Below are 6000 nucleotides of genomic sequence, written 5' to 3' on the forward strand. Positions count from 1 at the left end.
GTTCCCCACAGTCGTTTAATGAACAAAGTAAGAGCATATGGACTATCAGACCAATTGTGTGATTGGATTGAAGAGTTCCTAGATAACAGAATGCAATGGTGAGAAGTCTTTTGAAGTAAGAGTGATTTCAGGTGTGCCGCAGGGGAGTGTCATAGGACTGTTGCTATTCACAATATATATAAATGACCTTGTGGGTAACATCGGAAGTTCACTGAGGCGTTTTGCGGATGATGCTGTAGTATGTCGAGAGGTTGTAACAATGGAAAATTGTACTAAAATGCAGGAGGATCTGCAGCGAATTGACGCATGGTGCAGGGAATGGCAATTGAATCTCAATGTAGACAAGTGTAATGTGCTGCGAATACATAGAAAGAAAGATCCCTTATCATTTAGCTACAATATAGCAGGTCAGCAACTGGGAGCAGTTAATTCCATAAATTATCTGGGAGTAGGCATTACGAGTGATTTAAAATGGAATGACCATATAAAATTAATTGTCGGTAAAGTAGATGCCAGACTGAGATTCATTGGAAGAATCCTAAGGAAATGCAATCCAAAAACAAAGGAAGTAGGTTACAGTACACTTGTTCGCCCACTGCTTGAATACTGCTCACCGGTGTGGGTATATGTCGCAATATTAATCAGGAAGACGGTGGCCCCAGTGTTGATCTGAAGACTGACAGCCTCAGTAAAAAGGCAGAGCATGAGGAAGAGCTTCCGTGCTGATGGGTCCTCCAACAGGACGACCAATTGCAGGGCATGTACAGTATCCTAAGGCCCAGGAGGAGCAGGATGAGAGCAAGTTGAGAGACTACGACAAACAGATCGGATGCGGCCCTCCTTCCTACACAGCGTGCAAGTTTTACAGCAGTGGGGTCAATGAGCTTGAAAGTGTGTGGTAAAGCACTGTGGGCAAAACGGAAGTGGGCCGCGCGACTGGTGACGCATGGCGACTGGAGGCTCTGATGCCGTAGAGACATTGGAAAAAGAGGAGTCCTGATGGCGCTGGCCTCTGTTGGCCGGGCCTTGTCTATGTCATGAGGGCGGAACCCGCAGAGACACATCAATCGCTGCCACTTGTGGCCGCACCTTGAGACGCTCATTAGCCACCTGAGCAATTTCAAATGCGTGGGCAATGCGGAGAATCTCTTCCAATGACGGATTATCGAGTTTCAATGCCGCAGTTCTGACCTCAGGATCGGGAGCCAGCTGAACCACCACATCCCAGATCAGGGAGTCCGTATACGATGCCTTACACTGCTGATTGGTGCATGTAAAATCGCATCGATGGGGTGAGACCCTGCAAGCCCATGACCTAGGAATGATATGATTGACCATGCTGTTTAATTGTACTGGTGGAATTATGGCCGAGAGATGACCACATGGTAGCGCTGTGAAAAATAGTTTGTCAGCAAAAGGCATATCTCCTGGAGAGAGAGAGCCACAGGATCAAACAAGGGTGCCAACTTGTGGAGAAGAAAGAATGTGTCTGGGGAGGCCCAAGACAAAAACAACGACTGCTGCAAGGGGTCATCTGTGACTTGGAAAGCTGTGAAATGTTGTTTCAGCCAATGTAAGTATGTTTCCCAGTCTTCTTTAGGGTCACTAAATGGTGGGAATGATGACAGACGTGAGAAAGCATTGGACACCCGAGGACTTGGAAGCTGTTGTGTCCCTGGCATCCACTTTTGTAGGATGTCTAACTGGATCTGCTGCTGCTGCATGAGCTGTTGTTCCTGAAGACAGATCAACTTAGCCTCCATGCTAACAATGACTACCGTTTACCTAGTCGCCAAAATGTTGTAACTGCGACAGGAATGGTCACGGGGTTGCTGCAAATGAAAATTTGGCAGAACCGAACGGGAGCAGCCCCCGAACAAACAAGACGGATGAACGGGAATGGAAGGACAAGCACAATGACAGACAACTGAGCAAGACACCAAGATCAATAATGAAGTATTAAGCAGTGGGGTCACAAGAGATAACCTCATGAAATCAAAACAATGTCCACTTGTAAATGAGAAGTAAACACATGCAACGTAAACATGATGTCTGTAAGTGAGATATCAACTGACTCAATGCGAATACCAGACTGCCTCACTGAGTGAGAGGCAGCCACCTAATACATGACAGGGTATGTCACTATTGGCCGATGGGACCACATGCTCCACAGTGGTGCCCTCACATTAGACTCGGGCCAGGAGTGCGTGCAGCCACGGCTTACGATGCGACTGTTGCAGAGACCTCTAGTGGTCATTGAGCTCAATGCCGTCAGCTGCAGCTTCGAAACCCGCAGTGCTCTGTACCAGAGAACCTATGCACACTGATGCATGGATCACACAGTTAGGTGGACTATGACCTGGTAACGAAGTAATCACCTCCTTCATTTCCACTCGCCTCTTTGTTGAAGCTGACACCAACAATCCAGCAATGGAATTGTAATGGCTACTATCGCCATCTGACCAAACTGTCATTTAATGGCTACTTACCACATAATTGGCATAGCACTTCCGGAAATATGGCTTATGGCAACACACTTCCTAGCGCAAAAAAACTACAAGCTGTACTGCACCAACCGCGTTAACGTTGAAAGAGCGTCCAGTTGGGTCTGCACCCTCATACACTCTGGTACTTTCAATGAGCAGTTGCTCCTTACCACTGCACTGAGGTCATGGCTGTTAGTGTTTGCCTGTCAGTGTGGATGACAATATGTAATGTTTATCCACTTGCAGATGGACCTTTCCAGTATCATGAGGTGTTAGAGTTAGTGGAGCAGCCTCCTCCCCCATTCCTCTTACTAGGAGACTTTAATGCTCATAATCCTCTGTGGGGCGGTGACACCATGTCTTACAGAGGCCGCATACTAGAACACTTTCTTTCAGTATTGGACATCTGCCTACTCAACACTGCAGCTACAAGACATTTCAGTGCAGCCCACAGAACATGCTCAGCTACTGATCTCACAGTTTGTAGCCCTGGTATCTTACCACTTATCCAGTGGTGCATTCATTGCAATCTTTGTAACATTGACCATTTTCCTATCATCCTCTCCCTGTGCACTCACAGACATCTGGAATATGGTCCACGTTGGTCGCTTGCACGTTGGTCCTTGTGGGGCATGGACCACTTAATTCTGAGATTTTAGAAAATGCTGATTTTTATCCTGCTAGGACTATTCTTGAGGCTGTGGGAATTGGAATGGCAGGCTACTATGACCCAAAACAAGTTGAGAGCAGTTAAAGGGTCCACTAAGGTGTGGCATACATCTTTCCAGGCCTCTCGAAAAGATGCCATTGTGTTGTGCCCACTATGCATCAGCCACATGAGAGGCGACCACATGTTTCTTCTGCATTGGGAGGACCCTCCTCACTGCAGCTGCATTAGTCTGCTGACAACAGTGAATGTTGTTGTTCAGTGTTCCCTGCTGGCCGATCTGTGGCACGCTCTCTGCTTGCCTACCTCGCTACCTCAGAGCTTGTGAATGATTAGACAGTCACTACCAAAGTGTTGCATTTCCTGAGAGAGAGCAGATTTTACACTAGCACATTTTACACTAAATTATAATACTCCTCCACTTTCGGTGGGTGGCAACGGCCTTGCCGCAGTGGATACACCGGTTCCCGTGACATCACCGAAGTTAAGCGCTGTCGGGTGTGGCCGGCACTTGGATGGGTGACCATCCAGCCGCCATGCGCTGTTGCCATTTTTCGGGATGCACTCAGCCTTGTGATGCCAATTGAGGAGCTACTCGACCAAATAGTAGCGGCTCCGGTCAAAGAAAACCATCATAACGACCGGGAGAGCGGTGTGCTGAACACACACCCCTCCTATCTGCATCCTCAACTGAGGATGACACGGCGGTCGGATGGCCCCGATGGGCCACTTGTGGCCTGAAGACGGAGTGCTTTTTTTTTTTTTAGTGCCACTTTCGGTGGACCAGTAGTTTAGTACCTTTAAACACATAATCGCCACGATCACCACCAATACCATCTTACTGTTTCTTATTTGCTATTTTTTTCGCAGTGAAGCATATTATAGCATGAGGGGGGTGATTATTGTCATCTTTATAAACATTGTATACTAAAATTTCTTTCTCTCACCTGCTGTAGTGTACATTCTGAGTAACATGGAGTTACAATGTCCCTATTTTCTCACTAATGCAGCTTGAGACAACGAGGCTCTCCACTGATGATATCAGAAAAAATGTGTCTTATGAATGTGGATATAAGCATTCACTTTAACATAACCACTGGTAAGTGTTCCAGCATTGATCTAGCGTAATTCTCTCCAGACCTCGCACATGCAGCTCAGTGGAAAGTGGTGGAGGACCTGCAGTCTAGTGACCACATTCCAGTCTACACAGCTGTATGAAAAAAGTGAAGCACCCAGAACGCATGGTCAGATGTCAATTAACTTCGTACACATATATTCCATCAGAGAGTATGTAAATGATTAGAGTTCCAATTCTCTGTGACAGATAGAACAGCCACCTGAGAGCATTAGTGGTGTTTGTGTTTAGTGTTGTTACCAGGGGTATGTAAGGAGCATGAAAAATGTCAGATGTTGAATGATCACTATGAAGGACATGGAGATGCTGTGTACTCATGTGAGACACCATTATCAGCACCTGACAGAGTTTGAAAGGTGCCTCATTGTGTCTCCATTTGTCTGGTTAGTCGAATCATGCAATGTCTAGATTCGGAAGCATTTTGATGTGACACTGGACAGATATTAGACTGCATGGGAACATGAGGGCAGACATACTTGTCATCAAAGTTCTGGTTGACCAAGTCTGAGCCCTAAGAAGGAGGGCACTAAGAAGGAGCATAGTTGCATAGTGCACCAAGCACATCATAACCCTTCACATCTACACCTGCAATCTGAGAACAAGTACTAGACTCTCAGTTGCTATGTCATCGTGCACCAATGGTCAGAGACTAGCAGCAGTCGAACTGAGAGAGATACCATCCCATTCATGGACTACTGTTAGTACCTCAATACAAATGGGTGCATTTGGAGTGGCACCATGACTAGGAAGCATGAACTGCTGACAAAAGGCATCGCATTGTGTTATTACTGAATCACAGATCCTAACTACCCCAAATGACCATTGTTGGTGAGTATGACAGTGACCTGGAAAAGGGCCATTCTGTGAATGTTTTTTTGGAGGTGTGTAGTAGTGTTACTCCTGTTGTCATGGTGTGGGGAACCAGTGGGTATGAGTTCAGGTCATGGCTGGTTGTGATTGAGGTGACTCAGATTGCACACTGGTACATCACGGACATTCTGCGTCCTTGTGTTACTTTTCATGTATCAATCATGCGGCCATTTTTCAAAAGGACAATACTCCTCCACATGACGCATCTGTCTATGAACTGACTGCATGAAGTTGAAGTATCCCCATGGCCAATGAAATCCCCAGGATATCAAGTACCAGTTACAACAGTTACGGGCCAACATGCCTCAGAAGAAGATACAATGGTTTTATGACACCCTTCCTAAGCAAATCATTGCATGATTCCAGGCCAGAGTGGATGCAGCATCATACCGATATATGGGCCTCGTACTGTCAAGTGCTTTGTAAATCTGACTCGGATTTGTAATCACTGAAGCATTATCACACACCAGTGCAACCTGTGAAGTTTCATTTCGTTTCCTCCTCACCTTCTGGGTGAATCTTTTTTTTTTTTTTTTTTTTTTTTTTTTTTTTTTTTTTTTTTTTTTTTTTTTTTTTTTTTTTTTTTTCCAGACAGTGTATGTGCATGTAACTGATTAAGCAGTTCAAGGAAGAAAACCATCCACATGGTTGCTCACAAAGGAGACATGCACACTGTACACCCAATTTGCTGTTTTGTGAAGACAGAGAGCACACCCCTATCATGACCCATCATGCTGCAGAAGTATTTATGCCAAAGTCTTCAGGGCAACTTAGAAGACTGGCAGTCCATAATAAGTGGTGAGTGTCACTCTGAAGTTGGTGACAGAGGTTCTAATGAGAGT

This window comes from Schistocerca americana, chromosome X (genome assembly GCF_021461395.2).
Source record: "Schistocerca americana isolate TAMUIC-IGC-003095 chromosome X, iqSchAmer2.1, whole genome shotgun sequence".
Classification (NCBI taxonomy): Eukaryota; Metazoa; Arthropoda; class Insecta; order Orthoptera; family Acrididae; genus Schistocerca; species Schistocerca americana.